The sequence below is a fragment of the Schistocerca cancellata genome, chromosome 1, assembly GCF_023864275.1.
Source record: "Schistocerca cancellata isolate TAMUIC-IGC-003103 chromosome 1, iqSchCanc2.1, whole genome shotgun sequence".
Classification (NCBI taxonomy): domain Eukaryota; kingdom Metazoa; phylum Arthropoda; class Insecta; order Orthoptera; family Acrididae; genus Schistocerca; species Schistocerca cancellata.
Genome location: NC_064626.1, coordinates 825,464,092 through 825,486,792, shown reverse-complemented (window position 1 = coordinate 825,486,792; position 22,701 = coordinate 825,464,092). Strand labels below are relative to the sequence as shown.

The window sequence follows — 22,701 nt, the reverse complement described above, 5'->3', positions numbered from 1 at the left end:
TCGTGGTTGCAAAGATGGATCTCGCTATGGACGTCGGAAGTGAAGTTGTACATCATGCAGCCTATTTCGCACAGTCTGAGTCGTAACACGACGTCCTGTGGCTTCACGAAAAGCATTATTCAACATGGTGGCGTTGCTGTCAGGGCTCCTCCGAGCCATAATCCTTAGGTAGCGGTCATCCACTGCAGTAGTAGCCCTTGGGCGGTCTGCGTGAGGCATGTCATTGACAGTTCCCGTCTCTTCGTATCTCCTCCACGTCCGAACAACATCGCTTTCGTTTGCTCCGAGACGCCTGGACACTGCCCTTGTTGAGAGCTCCTCCTGGCACAAAGTAACAATGCGGACGCGATCGAACCGCGGTATTGACCGTCTAGGCATGGCTGAACTACATACAACACGAGCCGTATACTTCCCTCCTGGTGGAATGACTGGAAGTGATCGGCTGTCGGACCCCCTCCGTCTAATAGGCGCGCTCATGCATGGTTGTTTACATCTTTGGGCGGGTTTAGTGACATCTCTGAACAGTCAAAGGGACTGTGTCTGTGATACCATACCCACAGTAAACGTCTGTCTTCAGGAGTTCTGGGAACGGGGTTGATGCATAACTTTCTTTGATGTGTGGATATCCAAACTCCTGTTTCGAATGTCAAAAAAACATAGATGGTAAATGAAGGACAATGAAACAACGTCAACCTCTATGTTGCATGTCAAAGAATTCCATGACCAGTAAAGTAAATTTTGGGGAGGGGGGGAGTGGGGACAGCGGTGCAGAGAATTGTATTGTTTGACTGTGAAATAGGAGGTTGTGAGGATCTGACGCAGAAGTATACAGACGATGTAGAAATTCGTGTAAGGGTAAGAAGCCCGCCCGGTTAGCCGTGCGGTCTAAAGCACTGCTTTCCGGGCGGGAAGGCACGAATCCGCCCGGTGGATTAGTGTCGAGGTCCGGTGTGCCGACCAGTCTGCGGATGGATTTTAAGGCGGTTTTCCATCTGCCTCAGCAAATGTAGGCTGGTTCCCCTTATTCCGCCTCAGTTACACTATGTCGGCGATTTGTGCGCAAACACTTAACATGCAAATGTCGTCAGGACCACCTCAGGACACAAAGACGGAAAAATGTAACAAATCCAAAATTCTGAACAAAATATAAATCATGCATATACACGCAAAGGACTCAAGTTCGAGTTTCGGTCCGGCACACAGTTTTAATCTGCCAGGAAGTTTCAAAATCAGCGCACATTTCGCTGCAGAGTGAAAATTTCACTCTGGAAACATCCCCCAGGCTGTGGCTAAGCCATGTCTCCGCAATATCCTTTCTTCCAGTAGTGCTAGTCTTGCAAGTTTCGCAGGAGAACATCTGTGAAGTTTGGAAGTTAGGAGACGAGGTACTGGCGGAAGTAAAATTGTGAGGAGTGGTCGGGAGTCGTGCTTGGGTAGCTCAGTTGGTACAGCACTTGCCGGTGAAAGGCAAAGGTCCCGAAGTCGAGTTTCAGTCCGGCACACAGTTTTAATCTGCCAGGAAGTTTCTTATTCACCTAGTTCCTAAAAGGTAAGAATTTCACCTGTAATACTTACATAAAGCTCATGTAATAGGAAACACTTTTAAGCTAACAACCCAAAAACACAAAAAGTGCTGACTGAGAATTATATTTACGCTAGAAGACTCAGCTGACATTTAAACTTTCTATATAAATAAAAATCGTTTGCCGCATATATGAAAGATCATCACCTGAGAACAGCTAGACCGATTTATCTGATTTTTGTTGTGCTGTGTTCGTAATTGTCAGGACAAAGTTTGTGTGAAATAATTTTTTGAAAAATACATCGGAAAAGTTGGAAATTTGGATGGCATTTTCGTAGAAGGTCTCAATGGAAGAAACGTGATGATCGGTTTGAGAGTTCTGCAGTCACATGTTTTCATTTTAAAAAATTAAAAAGAATGTGACGTTCAGTTTGACAGTTCTGGTGTAGTATGTTTTCATCACAAGAACAAAGTCCGCATTGAATGTAATATATTTTGCGAAAAATAATGCAATTGAAAGCGATATTTCAGTGTGTAATTGATGGTGATCATTTCTTTGGTGTTCTGCAAAGATTGAATTGATGTCAGCTAGTGGCAATTTGGTGTGTTGTAAATTTTCAGTTGATTTCAGTTCATGGTTCATTTATCACAAGAACAAAGTCCGCATTGAATGTAGATATTTTGCGAAAAATAATGCAATTGAAAGCGATATTTCAGTGTGTAATTGATGGTGATCATTTCTTTGGTGTTCTGCAAAGATTGAATTGATGTCAGCTAGTGGCAATTTGGTGTGTTGTAAATTTTCAGTTGATTTCAGTTCAAGGTTAATTTATTTGGAAAAAATGCCAGACAACGCACAGCCTAAACTACTGGAGATATAGATATGTTATACAATAAACACTTGCTGTTAAAACGACTGTGAGAAAGAACATGCTAAGCTGCACAGAGGAAATATGAGTTTTTGTTTCCCTTTTCGCAGTCGTTTTTAACAGAAAACAGGAAAGTCATGTGTATGGCTAAATTTATAATCCTTCCTGTCGGTAGATTAAAAGCTGTGCGAAATACTGTCTTTACAGCTACTATCCTCACAGACGCAGCAGATGGAACGATGTCTCTCATACTCTGTGTACGAATGATTCCAACCGTTTTTCACATTCATTTTGACATCTATTCCCAATAAATGTTCCGTCTGTAATAGCAATAAATAAGGTCAACAAGAGGCGGGTGAAGAGATGGACAAAGGTGGGTGAGAAAATGGGTATAAGGAAGGGGGAGGAGGATGTGGAGAAAGAGAGGAGGGAGTAGGAGATGGATAGAGAGAGTGTGCGATAAGAGGTGTACAGGGAGCTGGAGCAAGTTGATGGACAGACAAAGGATGGAGGAGGAGAAAATTGACAAAGGGAGGGGGAAGAAGGAGAGGAACAGAGAGAGGGGGAGAAGGAGATTAGGACGTATATCCAGTTCCCATACATATTTAAGAACTGGAAGGCATGGCCGGGTTGGCTAGTGTTTTCATAAATTGCACTAAGTTTCTAACAAATGCTTGAGATATACAACTCAGTTCGTAAGGAGAACGTTCAGTTTACATTACATTATCTTTTAATGTTTTCCGTTTTAAAAGGTGTTATTTGTCTTAATGGGATAGAAAAACGTGTTAATTTATTCGCTATTAAGGACAAAATTGTAAATCTAATAAGAAGAAAGATTATAATTCTATCAAATTATGTAATATTTAACTCTAGATTATGACCCTAGTTTACTAATTACCGCATAATCAGCTTAACAGCTCATGCATCCAAGTTGTTGACAAGAATAATGTAAAGAAGAATGGAAAAGAAAATTGAGGAGAGAGGCAATTCTGACGTTACGGTTCAAAAATTGGTTCAAATGGCTCTGAGCACTATGGGACTTAACTGCTATGGTCATCAGTCCCCTAGAACTTAGAACTACTTAAACCTAACTAACCTAAGGACATCACAAACATCCATGCCCTAGGCAGGATTCGAACCTGCGACCGTAGCGGTCGCGCGGTTCCAGACTGTAGCGCCGACGCTGCGATTGATAACGGAAGCAAGACTAAACAAAAATCAAGAGATGTTCATAGGATTTGTCGACCTGGAAAAAGCGTTAGACAGTGTAAAATGGTGCAAGGTGTTTGAAATTCTGGAAAAAATAGGGGTAAACTATAGGGAGAGACGGGTAATACAGTATGTACATTTAAAAATTTTCCGACAGTTCTGCGTGCGAACATATTCGAGCTTTTTTCTGAGAGAGAAGTAGACGGTGGCAGTGGTTACGGGGCTGAAGATTAGTAAATACTGCAAGACAGTAGACAGTGGTTGTGTCGGAGGAAGAGCGAAGTAGTAGACATTGGCAGTGTGAAAGAGGGACACAGTGGCAGCAGAACATAGTTGATAGTGACAGAGCAGTGGTTGGAGAAGAGTGAAGCACACAGTGCCGGGGTGGGGGGGGGGGGGCGAGGAATAAAGAGAAGGAGAAAGTGGAAGTGGGAGAACAAGTGATAATGAGAGACAGTGACGACAAGGAAGAGAGTCATAGTGACAGTGAGAAGAGACAGCAGCAGTAGGAAGGAATGAACGAGGTATTAGCTATAAGAGAGAGCAAGCAGGAGACAGTGACAATGCGAAGGGACTGCAGCAGAAGGACAGAACAAAGAGGACCTTGGCTGTTACACAGTAAACAATGACAGTGAGACACAAGGAGGTAATGACAACGAGTTTGGCTGAATGGTTGAATGAGAAAGGACAAAAAAGTGTTCAAACGTGTGTGAAGTGTTATGGGACTTAACTGCTAAGGTCATCAGTCCCTAAGTTTACACACTACTTAACCTAAATTATCCTAAGGACAAACACACACACCCATACCTGAGGGAGGACTTGAACCTCTACCGGGAGCAGCCGCATAGGCAATTACTGCAGCGCCCTAGACCGCTCGGCTAATCCCGCGCGACTGAGAAAGGACAGCTGGGAGTGGATGGGTAAGAGCGGCTTACAGCATGAACGAGTTTTAGTTAATGTAGATTGTGGGAGTTTGACGTGAGCTGCACTTCGCATTCGAAAATTGTTGGAAAATTTTTTAAAGGTGCTAAGGAAGATAGAATGAGGCAGCTGTAACCCCCTTTTCAGTCAGAATCTTTTAAATAAACAGGAACATATTTGCATTTTTTGTGCTCTGGAGCATTTTTCCGCCGGTTTTGCATTATGATCAGTGTGTACCAATTAATAAAAATAGCTTTTTGTATCAATGTCATCTCTGACCTTTGCTCCGTGCACTTGTAGATTATCTTGTATAGACAGCCCATATGGCTCTCTAGCCTTATACGCTTAAGATCAGCAGGAGTTTAACACTTGACTATTGGATTCACGGCCGCTCGCTTTTCATGACGTTCTGAACGGCACTAGCAGCGAGTGTGTTGCCAAACACGAGTGCTGTTTACCAAGACTGAAACGAGGTCGTCCTCTGGTGAGTGGGGCGGCGCCTGTGACGCGACTGTCCCGTGGCGCACCTCTGGTGGTGCTGCAGGTCCGGCCAGGCAGGAAGCGCCAAATCAACGCCGGCCGCGGCCAGAGGCTCAATTACCCGCCTACAAACAAGACGAACGCAAGGAAGCCCGGGGCACGACCGAGGAGTCACAGCCAGACGTGTAAGGATACCCACTCTGCTTTTCAAAAGACGCCAGATGTATAAACAGGACATTAGTTCCATTTTTAATGCCTATTTCAACGTTTCATCATGGGGAATAGGTAATCACTAACTTCTGAAAAACTGAACGAAGAATTTGTTTCCGTTACCTGTGAAGCAGGACTACTGGTTGTTTCTGAGTTTCTTAGCTGACTGATCTGGCACATAAAGAAGTTCTACGGTTTTCTCGGTGTGCTTGTTTAATGGTGTGCTTCCGCGTATACAGTCGAGTTGACGATTCTGTTTTATGCGTAACATACCTACGACAGAGCCGGTCGTCTTCCTCAGATGTTGTGAGCTGTAGTTTTGAGCGTACTCGCTGCCTGGACTCTAACCAGACTGCAAAGCCGTTAATTATAGCCGAGTTCGACTGCCGGCGCCCGCTAAACCGTTTGATACTCATTTGTATTTCAGAGTACTCACTGATTTTCCACGAAGCATACATCATTCCGTACTTCCGAGCTCTGGCGGATAAAATAGATGGCTAGATAACAAACTGAGTGCCGGACGCCAAGCTTTCCGATATCTTTATTTCGATAGACTTCTTTATTAAACCTTCCCAGAAACGCGGCATCTGCTCCATCATACTGGTATCCTGTTTCACGTCATGATTGTTTTCGAGGCAATACTCAGCGACAGCCGCTTTGGTTGGCTGTTTTATCCCGTTGTGCCATCGATGCTCCTTGCACTTCTCCTGACTGTTCCAATAGTCCGTCTCACGTAATGGAATGCGGTATACTCCTGGATTTCGGAGACCTACATCGTCTTCAACATTACAAAGAAGCTGTGTGGTGGCCGGCCGCGATGGCCGTGCGGTTCTAGGAGCTGCAGTCCGGAACCGTGGGACTGCTACGGTCGCAGGTTAGAATCCTGCCTCGGGCATGGATGTGTGTGATGTCCTTAGGTTAGTTAGGTTTAAGTAGTTCTAAGTTCTAGGGGACTGATGACCTCAGATGTTAAGTCCCATAGTGCTCAGAGCCATTTGAACCATTTGAACCTTGTGGTCTTTTTTGAGGTGCGCGAAATATATTGGATGTCTGACTTCCGTAGGAGTCTACCAAACTTTCCTGGAATCTGGTCAGCGTAAAAGGTAAATGATTCTTATCCCTTTTTTTCTTAGTCTCAGCCTCTTCCTCAGCTGTCGATTTTGACTGCAACGCTCGCTCAGTTTGTCGATGTGAGCACCCATTTCATCGGAACACTATTCGCAGGTGTTTTAATTCTTCGCAAAGACCTGTGTACCACCCAGCACAACATTAAACGGTGCTGTTGTCTGCCCGAAAACTTTGGATGGAATTGTGGCTGCAAAGTAAGGGAGGAAGATTGGTTCTTAGCGTTCCAAAGCCGACGAGGTCGTTAGAGACAGAGATCGGCTAAGTTAAGGAATGGGAAGGTAAACTGTAGTGTCTTCTTCTAGAAGACCATTTTGATAGCTACCGTAAGTGTTTTTGGAGCACCGCGGAACACCTAAATCTGGACAGCTGGGCGGAATTCGTCCCCGCTTCTCCTGAATGCGAATGCACTCGCATCCATTTCTTAATTAATCCGTCGCTTCACTCTGTTATTTAGATTTTAGATTTGCGTAGGAAATATTTTAAAAAATCAGTTGAAATTCTTTGGGCCATACTGAAATGAGTTCAGAAAGATATAGTTATGAACTATGGATGGAAATGAAGTATGTCTTACCGTGAAGCATCAGTCCTATATTTATCACACTCAGTGGAAATTTCAATCGAGTAACGGGTATTGACTTATTAAACTTTCATTTCAATCGTAACTGATGTCCATCCTCATCATATGAGCTGTGAGCTCCACGACTACGAACAGACTTCTGTATTCGTTGTGTTATGCCAGTAAACAACCTCCGAATATCATCCAGAGTAATTTATTGACATGTCTGAAACATATTCAGTGTCATTTCATGATGGTTCCCAACTTGAGGCGATATGATAATATATGTATTCCCATTGCATCCTAGACATCCTCTATGGGTGACACATCAGGGGGCAGGAATGGTACATTTCCTCAAGGCGTTTGCGGTGTGAACTACAGTGTGGGCTAGCATTAGCCTATTGTAATAAGACGTTTAATACCCCGGTCATTAAGGGTAAGGCAACATGATTTACCACTCTTGCTCCAATTTGGCCTCCCTTCAACAACCAGCAAATGAGCCCGTTGTCATATCCTATAGTTCTCGACGCCATGATCACGTGTGTTGGATAAGTATGCGTGTCGAGAATTGCGGCTTCCTGTGACCATCTACGGACACGACGACGTCGATCAGATAGCCACAAAACGAAGCAAGGTTCATCGCTCAACACCACCTAATGCCAGTTAGTTTCGCAGCTGACTCTTACTCGTCACCACGCAAATCTCTGTTGTACATGGTATGGTGTCAGCGGAAAACGACACACACCAACCTGAGATCCAGACACAAATTCCACCACTCTATTCGCTACAGTTCTTGTTGAAATTCTGTCTACAGCCTTTGCCCAGTTTTCAGGTGTTGTCATTCATTTATTCGTCAAAGACATCGAACAGTCCTTCTGGAAGGACCAGTGCCTAGTTTTCTTGTCGCACTGTTGTCCTGAGTCCTTATCGTCACCTCTCATTCTGCTCTCATTCGACTACAGTAGCTGTCTGTGTGATCTATTTGTACGATGCATCCATGTCCTTATGCAAAAATTCGACCTTTCTTAAAGTCTGAAAGGTGGAAATAAACTACAGGTACGCGTCTTCTTGGAATTCTGTGATGCGATCTCCATTTCCACTAACGTTAGACACACCGATTATCCATCATGTAATCACACCATTATCATATATATGAATAAGTTTATTGTTTTGAGAAATACAACAAGCAACTTTTATATGTATTTTTATGCATGTTAATACGCGTTTCGGACTTCCACCCATCTTCAGTTGGCCTAAAATATACAGGGTGTCCGGGGTAGAAGTATACAAAAACATTTCTTTATATTCAGTACCTATTGAGGCTCATAACTTTAGTTGTCCAACATTGCAAACAGAAGGGCAAACATTTTTATGTACGTTAGCATAGTTCAATGTGGGCATTTTTTGTTGCGAAACAGATATCGAGACGGTACTACACTTCTCGCCACTTGTTCATAAGCATTACAGGTGTTATTGCCTCCACTGTGGGGTAAATCTGTTGTCTGCAATCTACCAGATCTCGGAAAATGTCCTTAATAAAACCATATGCACTGAAACCAAGCGAAGTCAGATCGAGGACCAAGAAGGCCAAGAAATGCGATCCAATGCTTAGGAAACGTCTTATTGAGAATGTGGTAACATCCCCACGTTAACGGGCGAGGGTCACCATAGTGCTCGAAAATGACGTAGCGAGCATCTCTGTGCATCGTTCGCCAACATGTCGAGATAGCTGTGCCCTGTGACGCACGCTTGCGTCATGTGACTCAGCGCTGTTCATAAAATTGTGATGTTCACTGTTTTGGAGGTGTCTACGTCGATTGCGTATATACTCAGTAATATAAAATATCGAGTTCTTTCGTTATACGGATTTGTCTGTGTGCACCTCAAGCCCGGATGCCCCATATTTGAATAATTAATACATCGTTAAAACGTCGACAGCAAATTGGATGCTGCAGCTGCCTTTCTACTTTGCTTCTTGTTATTCCGACTTCCGTGTTTATAGAGGTGGCGCAAACAGATTTCCGCTTGTATCTTGCACAAAACAGCCCAGTATCCGTCATGTTACAGTCTGGAATCGCATGAAATAAGTGACGATAGTATTTGTTTGGGCTGACTCAACTCACACATTGCAAAACCTAAACTGCAAATATCTGCCGAAACGGCAGAGAAAACGAGCCAGACGGTAGGATGGGTGGGGGGTGAGGGATGGGGGGAACCCTATGTAAGTGTCGAGGCGTGAGTTCATCGGTATTTCTTTGTTTCAGGTTACATACTGGGTGATCAAAAAGTCAGTATAAATTTGAAAACTGAATAAATCACCGAATAATGTAGATAGAGAGGTACAAATTGACACTCATGCTTGGAATGACATGGGGTTTTATTAGAACCAAAAAAATACAAACGTTTAAAAAATGTCCTGCTGATGGCGCTTCATCTGATCAGAATAGCAACAATTAGCATAACAAAGTAAGACGAAGCAAAGATGATGTTCTTTACAGGAAATGCTCAATATGTCCACCAACATTCCTCAACAATAGCTGTAGTCGTGAAATAATGTTGTGAACAGCACTGTAAAGCATATCTGGAGTTATGGTGATGCATTGTCGTCGGATGTTGTCTGTCAGCATCCCTAGATATATCGGTCGATCACGATACACTTGCGACTTCAGGTAACCCCAAAGCCAATAATCGCACGGACTGAGGTCTGGGGACCTGGGAGGCCAAGCACGACAAAAGTGGCGGCTGAGCACACGATAATCACCAAACGACACGCGCAAGAGATCTTTCACACGTCTAGCAACATGGTTTTTTTTGTTCTAATAAAACACCATGTCATTACAAGCATATGTGTCAATTTTTATCTCTCTATCTACATTATTCCGTGGTTTATTAAGTTTTCAAATTTATACTGACATTTTGATCACCCGGTATACTTCGTTTCATTTATTAAAGGACAGAGAGGAAGTGTAACGTCTGTCTGATGTGGATTAATGTTCAAATTATAAAGACGATAAACCTTCGTCGAAATCACCAGCGATTTTCAATAGCCGTTCGAAAGAGGAAGTACTTACACGGATGTTACCTAGCATACTTACTCGACAATTCTTGATACGTTTCCTAACAAGCAGCATATCTCAAGCTATTATTGAAATATGTTTTTCAAAAAGTCTTAGAGATGTTTCCTACTTTAACACGCGTGGCCCCCGTGGCTCTAAGGAGCAGAAGGTCACACGCAGACTTCAGGTACGTCCTGTAATCACCGCTGACGCACTTTAACCGATGGCATTGCTGCTCCACCACGTGGCAGTCCGCCGTTGCGCAATGGTAGGCCGTTTATCTCTGAGATCCGCAGCGCCGCTTCTATCGTTTGTACTGCGGCAGCCGAGAGGCATCTCTAGCGACGTTGTAGCGTTCGCTGAGAGACCTCACCGTTGATTTATTAGCTTCCGACAGCAAGAAAATGTAGCGAAGAGTTTCCTGCATTTTACGAGGAACCGCGCCGTTGCAACAGTATCTGTGAGTACCTGCTTTCGACGAAGTTACTTACCTATAAGTATGGTTATTTTTATTGCTTTTTCAACATTGTCAAATGCTTTAAAAATTACTCTCATCACTTTGCTCTTATTGTGAAGTAGCATTACTGTTTTAAAAAGTCACAGTGTGAATGTGAGGTACGTTAAGCGTACTTCTTCAGTATTTCAACAATAAGCAGGCAACTACACCGAAAGAAATCGAGTAAACGATGAAACTTAATTTTATTATGTGCTGTGTATTGGTAGAAGATAGGAATAAATAAATAAGAGACCACATTACCATCTTTGCTTATAGATTTAAACACGTACGTGCCTTACAAGTTACGATCAGAGACGGAAAGTGCTTAAGGTCTCTTCCTTTAATGAAACTGTCACCAACCGCCCTCGCAAGTTTCGTCACCGTCTGTACTTTTCGAATCAGTCATTAGAAAATAAAGAGTTCCGCCTGAAGTTATAAAATTATTGGTAAGATTCACTCGAAAACTGGATCCAAGATTTAACATTCAATTTTTCTAGCATGACCGATAGAAAACCGGGTAGAGGTTTTTGTATTGACGTGTAATTAGAGAGCAAAACGTGACTAACAGAGCCCAGACTCTAGACTTCGTCGTGGCGGCGTCTCATGCGGCGCCGGACATGCGCAACACTAGCGCTGTCTGTCAGAGTACACGCATGCGCACACAGCGTCATTCTTGCTCCGTAACAGGCGAACGCGCTTTCACTCCTTCCGCTCTTGATTTTTCCGCAAACATCGTAAACCTCTTATCACATCTGCCCAGTAACAGGAGGCAGTTACAAGCCAAACTCTCGTATGTTTTATTTTTCTGCAGCTTTCTTATGGCCAGCTTAGTTCAAGCTTTTTTTTCCTATCGCCATTACTGACAAGGGAACCTCCCCATCGCACTCCCCACAGATTTAGTTATAAGTTGGCACAGTGGATAGGCCTTGAAAAACTGAACACAGATCACTCGAGAAAACAGGAATAAGTTGTGTGGAACTATGAAAAAAATAAGCAAAATATACAAACTGAGTAATCCATGCGCAAGATAGGCAACATCAAGGAGGATATGAGCTCAGGAGCGCCGTGGTCTCGTGGTTAGCGTGAGCAGCTGCAGGGTAAGATGTTCTTCGTTCAGGTCTTCCATCGAGTGAAAAGTTTTAATTTTTTATTTTCAGACAATTATTTTGCGAAGCTGCACGGGTACACGGAGCAATATTGCTTACGTGATCGTGTGTCAATGATCCAAGTTCAGGCACTCACACATAATCAACTTCGCTCTCCAAAATTCCAGGACATGTTCAGATTTGCTTGGACATAGGCAGGATTTGACGGTCTACACATGGAAAAATTTGAAAACGTTATAAACATATGTTTTGACAGAGCACAGGGAAAACTGTGTGACTGTGAAACTGTTGCATTCATTTGTTGCAGTTTATGTGACAAACTCTTATGTTTTCATCACTTTTTTGGGAGTGATTATCACATCCACAAGAAAATCTAAATCGGGCAAGGTAGAAGAATCTTTTTACCCATTCACCAAGTGTACAAGTTAGGTGGGTCGACAACATATTCCTGTCATGTGACGCACATGCCGTCACTAGTGTCGTATAGAATATATCAGACGTGTTTTTCTGTGGAGGAATCGGTTGACCTACGACCTTGCAATCAAATGTTTTCGGTTCCCATTGGAGAGGCACGTCCTTTCGTCTACTAATAGCACGGTATTGCGGTGCGGTCGCAAAACACAGACACTACACTTATTACAGTGAACAGAGACGTCAATGAACGAACGGACAGATCATAACTTTGCGAAAATAAAGAAAGTAAACTTCTCACTCGAGAGAAGACTTGATCCAAGGACCTCTCGCTGCGCAGCTGTTCAAACTAACCAAGGGACCACGGCGCTCTTGAGCTCAGACTCTACATGATGTTGCCTATCTTGCGCATGGACTACTCAGTTTGCATATTTTGCTTATTTTTTTCATAGTTCCACACAACTTATTCCTGTTTTCTCTAGTGATCTGTGTTCAGTTTTTCAAGGCCTATCCATTGTGCCAACTCATAACTAAACCTGAGGGGTGTGTGATGGGGAGGTTCCCTTGTGAGCGAGATGGCGCAGTCGTTAGCTCACTGGACGACGGTTCAAACCCGCGTCCAGCCCTCCAGATTTAGGTTTTCCCTGATTTCCCTCAATCGCTTCAGGCAAACGCCGGGACGCTTCTTTTCGCATGCCACGGCCGATTTCCTTCCATAACCCGAGCTTGCACTCCGTCTCTAATGACCTCATTGTCGACGGGACGTTAAACAGTAATCTACTCCTCCTCCACTGTTAGCATTGGAACTATTTACGAACGATATGTCATTCATTACTCTATATTTCTTATATGCTCGCCTTCGTAGTTGATCCGCCATTGCACCACATTGCTATATGGAGATAGAGGCTTCCAGCCCAACTGTTGACAGAGATTTTGGTTTAGCGAGGTATTGGGGCGGTGACCGTTCAAGCGCGGTAGGGCAACTTGATGGCTACTGAAAACGAGAAGAAGCGGACCCAAGTTGAATGCTACCATTAAAGGCTGGGAGAGCACACTGGCTGGCACTCTACGTACAATAACGGACAATAGCGCCGGTAAGCAGGGAATAGCACAGTGGTTCATCAGCATCGCATTGTCACCTGCGCTTGATTAGAATATACTTTTAATGTGCTTTTTTAATAGATCTGCTTCGCAAGTCTTGTACTTAACGAAAATCTATGACGTGTTTGAAACCCGTATTCCGCATTCAGTGAGTCACCCACTCCCTGTTGAATGGCAAAAGAATGTTCTGCGACTAATTACTGTTCAGTGTTTATTTAGAGAGCATCCTTATGCAGAGATGAAGAAGCTTGCACAGGACAGACTAGGAAGAAGAGTTGCTTCAAACACGTCTTTGGACTGAAGACCACAATAGCAACATTCACAAGTGCCTACGGAGTACAACTGTACTCGGGCTCGTTCACTACCTATTTTTCACGTGGCTCATCCGCAAAGGGGGTTGGTAGTGAACGGTTGCATTTGCGCCCCTGATATTGATTCATGTATTGGCTAGCCTTTGAACAGCAGTGAATTGATACACAGTTGTCTACACCACAACCTTGCGCAAAATGAGGTGCACTATACAAATTCAGATTGAAACTTATTTATTTAAAACATAAAACAAACACTTCTAACTTTGTGGTCATGCATATTAAAGTTCACAAACAAATCCGATCTGGATAAATAATAATCGGTGCAATTTGTACACATGGTTTGTCTCGCACCTACACACTTTCATCTTGTTCCTTCACAGTTTATTCGCATACACTGGCGTCCATGCTTACACTCGCGGCAATTTGCTGCTCCGAACTTAACCACCACAACGGACAACGACCAAAGACCACATTTTCATATCCCCAATCCTGAGTCGGTTCACGTGACACTACATTAATCAAAATAATTCCTAAACATGGCCACAATTCGTTTACAATTTTTATAAGATTTAAATACTTAAACCTAAATACATTATATAATTTCACACACATTTATCACCACATAATTTTATAATTCGTTGCAATTAAATAAATAAAACACAATGCAACTGAACTACGAACACTCATCAAAACACAAAACAAGTATTTTTTTGTCCATTTTGCATTACACAATTTTCACTCTGCATTTAATACATAATTTTATTTCTAAGCATGGAAAATTAAAATCAGAATTAATTTATGACATGCTGTCAGATTTACATAATTAGAAATAACTCGATGTTTTGGCACAGTTTCACCCTCTCCCTTCATTTAATGACGTCTTTGCACGAAATATGAGACATACAAATACTTGTCTGGCACTACTAAGATTGAAACTGAATGGTGTCTTCATAATAAAATAATGTCTTACTTTGCAGTTGTTCTAAACATCTTTATAACTTAATTCTACAGTGAAACGTTTTGATTGAAGTACACCAGCCCAACATATTATTTCTGCTGCTGTGCTTTAAATTTAAATTACAAACTACTTGGAAGGGCTCGTTTTTGTTCAAATGGCTCTGATCAATATGGGACTTAACATCTGAAGTCATCAGGCCCCTAAAACTTAGAACTACTCAAACCTAAATAACTTAAGGGCATCACACACATCCATGCCCGAGGCAGGATTCGAATCTGCGACGGTAGCGGTCGCGCGGTTCCCGCTGTAGCGCCTAGAACCGCTCTATCACATCGACCGGCTGCTCGTTTTCAAATGACTTCTATTTCAATGATCCAAAGATTCATTACAAACACATTCCACATTATTTACTTAAGTGCAAAGTCATGTACAGTAATTATACGCAGTTATGTAACCAAGTAATGTAAACCATCTGAAACTGCTGAATGCTGCCTTCTCTTTATCAGGGAAAGATGAGTCTATAAATATATTGACTTGTCTTTGAGTTTTTCACATCCTATCCATTTTTACATAGCTGATATTTGCATTGTGAGCAAAGCTGCTGTATGGTCATATTATCCCCCGTTACCTTACAGGAGTTGTAGAATACGACCGTCTGAGAGTAACAGGAGAGACAGGCGACAAATCTCTAGAAACAGTCACTACCGTAAAGTACCTAGGAGTAAGCATCCACCGCTGTAGAATGATGACACAAAACAAACAGGAGGAAAAACAGTGGGGTCTGAGATTCACTGGCAGAATCTTAAGGGAATGTATTTCACCCTTGAAATAATTGGCTTTCAAAACACTGGTTCGACCAAATCTTTGGTATTGTTCACGAATTTAGGACCGTTACCAAGTAGGATTAATAGAAGAGACGGAAAAGAGTAACGAAGAGCGGCGCGTTTCGCACAGTACGGTTTACAGGGCGTCAGATTCTCAACAAACTCCGATGGCAGACGCTACAAGAGAGGCCCTGTGCATCGTGCAAAGATTTACTGCTGAAATTTAGGGAGTGTATTTTCCAAGAAGCGTCGGCCAACATTTTACTTCCTTCCACATACGTCTTGGAAAATGGACACGACGAGAAACTCAAAGAATTTGCATATGATGCGTAGATTTACCGGTAGTCATTCTCCGCACGCGCCATTGACGCTTCTGATTGTTAAGTGCTTTGGGAGACTAATGTATAACGTGATTACTCTCCTACTCAACCCCCACGACGAAGTCAGTGTACCACTGCTCTCTACGTCTTGATGATGATGATGACGGAGACGGTTGTATGGGCGCACGACGGCAAGGTCTTCAGCGCCCGCTCAGTAACAGATTCAGACGAGTGTCAAGAAAACTTAATACACAGGTAACAAGGTTGGAAAAATATGTGCCTACCCACACGGAAACGTGTGACGAAGCATGCCGTCAGCACTAAAACATGGACAACACAAGAATAAAGTGGTAGAAGGAGCTAAAACAATATAGCAGATGGAAGTGGATGGCTGACCGCAAGGAAACAGGGAGGAGCCAGACACATTGCAGTACACAAAAACCTCCAGCCTAAAAGTTTAGGTCAGAGTCCAGACACATCACAAAACTTTAAAACCCTAGGCGCACACGTCTCATCATTAGCTAAAACACAGGGCAGATCCCCATCAACTTGTGCTTCTGCCCTTGCATTACGGTATAAAATACAGTCTGTTAAAATGTACCGGACAGAGATGTGCACACCACAAGCATCATAAAACGGGGGAGCCTCCCGCCGTAAGAGAAAGCTATGTGTGAGAGGACAGTGCCCAATCCAAAGACGCGTTAGGGTCACTTCTCCCTCCTGAGCAACCGGCAGGAGGAACGCCATGGCAGAGCTGTTGACTTCACCAACCGCAATTTATTGGCCGTCACCGCCAACCATTCTTCCTCCTACAACTCCATGGACTTCTTGTAGAGCGCAGAAATGACAGACTGCAAGGGAATAGGACACTGGACCACATCCCGCTCTCTGCAAGCCTCCTTGGCAGCCCGATCGGCCTGTTCATTGCCCCATATTCCTACATGACCAGGCATCCAGCAGAAGGACACTTCCTTACCCCGCCGTTGGAGCAGGTACAGTTGGTCATATGTCAGCTGGACCATCTCCTCAGTTGGGTACAGGTTCTGCAATGATTGTAAGGCACTAAGAGAATCGGAGCAAAGGAAAAACCGATTGCCCCGAAAACGATTCATCTGCTCCAGTGCCAGAGTAAATCATGTATATTATTGTGAGAAAGTGTTCTAAATGTTTGATTATTTGATTAGCATGTACGTGTGGCTGGAAGTACATACCAATCCGTTAATTACATAGCGGGATGTGGGAAGTCATATAAAAATCACATTGGGGCTAGCCCACAGGCTCTTGGTAATACACCGGGAGGATTCGAACCACGGCCGGCGCGCCTGCCGCTTTCCCGGAAGCGAACGCTTTAACGCGTTTTTTTTTTTTTTTTTTTTTTTTTTTTTTTTTTTTTTTTTTTTTTTTTTTTTAAAAACTCTCATTTTGTTCGCATGTGTTCGTTGCATCTGCTCGGGGCGGACATCGTAAGACATCCGTTTTAAGTTCGCTGTTGATTGATTAGCTCAGTTTTTTTTATTACAGAGGGCTGCTAACCCTCTGACCGAACACGCTGAGCTACCGTGCCGGCTGTCCGGCTATACGGTCGGGACCAACGCAGTATTTGCGAATGGAACGGGGGAGGAGCAAAAACGTAACGGTGCCAGAAGACCCTCGCCACACACAGTAAGGTGGCTTGCAGTACAGTAGTTGCAGGTGTAGATTAACGTTACGTACTTAACGTGACAAGGAAAGCGGAACAGAAGAAACTGTTATAGTGTGTTTTCAAAGAACTATGAAGGGGTTTTCTGCACATGGACTCCCCTATACTTCGAAAAATCACACTACATTTAATCATGTACAACACGTATAACAACATATGGATGTAGCACATAAGCAGAAGTCACTGCGTACAGCTGAATGAAAGTACACTCTAAGGCAAAAAACAGAGGCGCCACGAAGGAATTATCTGAATGGGTCGGAAATGGGCAGATGTGATGTACGTGCACGGCGAAACAAATGATTAGAATTACAGAAATGTTGTATGATAAATTCAGGAGAGAGAGTTGCACAAATGCCGGCCGCGGGGGCCGAGCGGTTTTAGGCGTTTCAGTCCGGAACCGCGCTACCGCTACGGTCGCAGGTTCGAATCCTGCCTCGGGCATGGATGTGTGTGATGTCCTTAGGTTAGTTAGGTTTAAGTAGTTATAAGTTCTAGGGAACTGATGACCTCCGCTGTTAAGTCCCATAGTGCTGAGAGCCATTAGAACCATTTAGTTGCACAAATTGAGCAAGTCAAAACCGCTTTGGCCCACCTCTGGCCCCTATACAAGCAGTTATCCGGCTTGGCGTTGATTGATAGAGTTGTTGGACGTCCTGCTGGGGGATATCCCCCCAGATTCTGTCCAAATGGCTCTTTAAGTCGTCAAAATCCCGATTTGGTTGGAGGGGCCTGCCCATAATGCTCCAAACGCTCTCAATTGGGTAAAGATCCGGCGAACTTGTTGGTCAAGGTGCGTTTTGGCAAACAGGAATACAAGCAGTACAGACCCTCGCATTATCTTGCTGAAATGTAAGTCCAGGATGGATTGCTATGAAGGGCAACAAAACGGGGCGGAGAATATCGTCGACGTCCCGCTTGTCATGGGTGACAACCAAAGTGTTCCTTCTTGAAATGAAACAGCACCTAAGAAGATCACCCGTGGCTGGCGAGCCTCTTGGCGGGCGATAGTCTGGTTGGTATTCCAGCCCTGTCGGGACACATCCAGACACGTCTTTGCTGGTTGCTGGGGCTCAGTTCGAAGCGGGACTCAGCAGTGAAGACAATTATGCTGCAGTCAATGAGATTTCGGGCAGAATGTGCCCAGTTCCATTGAAAACGGGCTTGTTGGTGTACTGCGGTCAACGGTAGTCGGCGCAAGGAGCGCTCTGAGCCGCCTGTTAGTGGTCCTTGTGGTCACTACAGCACCAGTTGCACATCGAATCGAAGATGACAAGAAATCCGAGCCTCTGGGTGCTTCTTTGACGAGATTTGAATAATATTTCCGCCATTTGACTTTATAACTTCGTTATTTTATATTACTATCATGATCTCGGCATTAATCCATTATCAAATACAACAATGTCGGGTGTAAATGTACTTTGTTAAGTGAAGTCGTTATCAGGATCTTCTGAACTAGGTGTTACAACGTACAAGTACAAAATCAACGAAATACACTCCTGGAAATGGAAAAAAGAACACATTGACACCGGTGTGTCAGACCCACCATACTTGCTCCGGACACTGCGAGAGGGCTGTACAAGCAATGATCACACGCACGGCACAGCGGACACACCAGGAACCGCGGTGTTGGCCGTCGAATGGCGCTAGCTGCGCAGCATTTGTGCACCGCCGCCGTCAGTGTCAGCCAGTTTGCCGTGGCATACGGAGCTCCATCGCAGTCTTTAACACTGGTAGCATGCCGCGACAGCGTGGACGTGAACCGTATGTGCAGTTGACGGACTTTGAGCGAGGGCGTATAGTGGGCATGCGGGAGGCCGGGTGGACGTACCGCCGAATTGCTCAACACGTGGGGCGTGAGGTCTCTACAGTACATCGATGTTGTCGCCAGTGGTCGGCGGAAGGTGCACGTGCCCGTCGACCTGGGACCGGACCGCAGCGACGCACGGATGCACGCCAAGACCGTAGGATCCTACGCAGTGCCGTAGCGGACCGCAACGCCACTTCCCAGCAAATTAGGGACACTGTTGCTCCTGGGGTATCGGCGAGGACCATTCGCAACCGTCTCCATGAAGCTGGGCTACGGTCCCGCACACCGTTAGGCCGTCTTCCGCTCACGCCCCAACATCGTGCAGCCCGCCTCCAGTGGTGTCACGACAGGCGTGAATGGAGGGACGAATGGAGACGTGTCGTCTTCAGCGATAAGAGTCGCTTCTGCCTTGGTGCCAATGATGGTCGTATGCGTGTTTGGCGCCGTGCAGGTGAGCGCCACAATCAGGACTGCATACGACCGAGGCATACAGGGCCAACACCCGGCATCATGGTGTGGGGAGCGATCTCCTACACTGGCCGTACACCACTGGTGATCGTCGAGGGGACACTGAATAGTGCACGGTACATCCAAACCGTCATCGAACCCATCGTTCTACCATTCCTAGACCGGCAAGAGAACTTGCTGTTCCAACAGGACAATGCACGTCCGCATGTATCCCGTGCCACCCAACGTGCTCTAGAAGGTGTAAGTCAACTACCCTGGCCAGCAAGATCTCCGGATCTGTCCCCCATTGAGCATGTTTGGGACTGGATGAAGCGTCGTCTCACGCGGTCTGCACGTCCAGCACGAACGCTGGTCCAACTGAGGCGCCAGGTGGAAATGGCATGGCAAGCCGTTCCACAGGACTACATCCAGCATCTCTACGATCGTCTCCATGGGAGAATAGCAGCCTGCATTGCTGCGAAAGGTGGATATACACTGTACTAGTGCCGACATTGTGCATGCTCTGTTGCCTGTGTCTATGTGCCTGTGGTTCTGTCAGTGTGATCATGTGATGTATCTGACCCCAGGAATGTGTCAATAAAGTTTCCCCTTCCTGGGACAAGGAATTCACGGTGTTCTTATTTCAATTTCCAGGAGTGTATATGGCAGACAGGTAGAGAACATGTTTTCCAGCCATAAAATCCAAATTGTGCAAATGGCTCTGAGCACTATGCGACTTAACTTCAGAGGTCATCAGTCGCCTAGAACTTAGAACTAATTAAACCTAACTAACCTAAATACATCACACACATCCATGCCCGAGGCAGGATTCGAACCTACGACCGTTGCGGTCGCTCGGCTCCAGACTGTAGCGCCTAGAACCGCACAGCCAGCCATAAAATCATTGAGCCACAGAGTGAGCATTAATACAGTAGTTAAATGTTCAGTGACCATGTAAATGAATAAACAAAATATCATGTATGACTGGTGACACTATAGTCAATTTAGATAAGAGAGTACAGTATGTTACAGTGCTGATTAACTGCAGGAAAGATTTCGTTCAAAATGTATGTCGTATCTTTTGGATTCTGACCAAACGCGAATATGAAAATGAATCTTTCACCATTGTTTGAAACGCGCTGGAAATCATCTGACTAATTTTGTGCCCTAATTTGATAATACGGATGAAGCCTGGGTTCACCACTTGACGTAGATAGTAAAACACCAATCAGTGTGGTGGGTGGACGACGGTGGCGCCGTACCAAGAAATGAGCACTCATTTTCATAGGCCGCTTTTCTCTGGAATGCTAAAGGAATTCTTCGTATTGATTATCTTGCAGATGGTGCAACAATTACTTGCTAATGCTGTGCAATTCTTCGGGACTATATGGCAAGAATAAATTAGAAGTGTTGGGACGGTAAAAGATAAAATGCAGGACAATGCATCTGCCCATAAAGGCCGTTTGATAATGAGAAAACTGAGCTGTTGGAACTTTCACACTGTTCATCCGACGACCACCATGATACTTCCAACGAGAAACACTGAACTCGAATTCGGGGGACTGCGACTGAGACATAGGTTTCCCGTATTTTTCCTGTAACACTTTTGCCGAATGCAGGGATCGCTCCCTTGCAATGACAGGGCCGAGCTGGTAATCCGTCTCTAATGACCTCCTCGTCGATGGACGTTGAATTCTAAACTTCTTTTTTTTCCTTCCCGTGAATTCAACTTATTTTCACATAGAAAGACATTTATTCATGTAATCCAGTTTTTTCAGTTCAATGATGACGTTACACCAACCACAGACAGGTATTTGATTTGCTTCAGAGAGGACACCATCGTAAAATAAAAGAACCTTCGGCTTGAAGAACAGTCTTTCATTGCAAGTGTAACAAATTTACCTTGCCCTCGTACGGGATAGAGTTGCTGGATTGCATAAAATGTCACAGTGATGGTGACAATCCAGTTAGTTGTCAGGTAACTAAAGTGCAGGAACAGTTTTGGCACTCGATATACATCGCACTTATTCTATAGGATGCACTGTAATGGCTCTAATGTAAACTGCTAGAGAAAGAAAGCTTCAGAATGAGTACCATAAATACAATAGGAGAGAGCCAACGGAGTCAAGTCTCGATATACGTCGCACTTATTCTATGGGATGCACTGAATGGCTCTAATGTAAACTGCTAGAAAAGGAAAGCTTCAGAATGAGTACCAGAAATACAACAGGAGAGAGCCAACGGAGTCAAGTCCGTACCCACGTTAGGAAGGGAGGAGGGAGGGAGGAGTGAAGGAAGGCGGGAGCTGCTCATATTACTTTCGCAGTAAGTGGCGAAATAACGTAGAAATCTCATGAGAAATGTTTACTACTAGTCAGTATCGATTATATGTTCCTCCTATCTTCTAACTGATTCTCATATCTCTGAGGCTGGACTCGGCTTGTGAAGATCACTTTGTTATGGGGGAGGCGGGGTGGGGGGGGGGGGGGGAGGGCATGGAATTGCCCCAAAACTCTGTCCCCTCTCCTCCCCCCCCCCCTAGGTAAGCCAATTAACACCGATGAGACACGTACATAGAACAGAGTCCGCGCAGAAAATCCTAGGTCCATCGAAGGCGTCTCGCGCTGCTGCTGCGGTTGCAGGTTCGAATCCTGCCTCGGGCATGGATGTGCGTGATGTCCTTAGGTTAGTTAGGTTTACGTAGTTCTATGTCTAGGGGACTGATGACCTCAGATGTTAAGTCACATAGTGCTTAGAGCCATTTGAATCATTTGAAGACGGCTCAAGTATCCCGCTGAATCAGATGAAAGCATTTCAGTTGCTGTGTCGTAGACACCTGCACCTGCTCAGCATCTATGGGCACCGTCGTGCGTTCTGGATCGCTCTTGCCGCAAACACTAAGACTCTCACATTAATGACTGATATTAACTGCTGAAAGTTGTAAAACACTAAGATTTGCTAGCAACATATTGAAATTATAATCTCATACGTAATGATAAAAGAGGAATAAAAAGCTTGTATAGCAGTGGGAACCAATAAATGTACACTGACAGAAAAAAATCGCAACATCAACCAGGAATAGTGCGACATAATCGAAAGGGAGTACTAGTGTTTTTTCATCTGAAAGATGATGTCTATTCACGTTTCGTGCATATGAGTGGCGCTAGTAGCAGCACTGTGAGGATGCATAAGAGGTTTGCTTTAAATACGCGCTGTAACAGTCATGAGTTTTAGTTACCATTGAAACTGGACGTGGTGAGTTGATGTTAG

The 22,701-nt window shown here is 44.4% G+C and overlaps 1 protein-coding gene across 1 annotated transcript in view; it reads left to right on the top strand.

Annotated features, from left to right (window-relative positions):
* Positions 1-10,283: 10,283 nt before the first annotated feature.
* Positions 10,284-22,701, top strand: part of LOC126188547 (solute carrier family 22 member 7-like) — a 172,560-nt gene continuing 160,142 nt past the window's right edge. The window contains exon 1 of the mRNA XM_049930150.1: positions 10,284-10,411. The gene's annotated coding sequence lies outside the window, so the exon portion shown is untranslated. The remainder of the gene's footprint in view (positions 10,412-22,701) is intronic.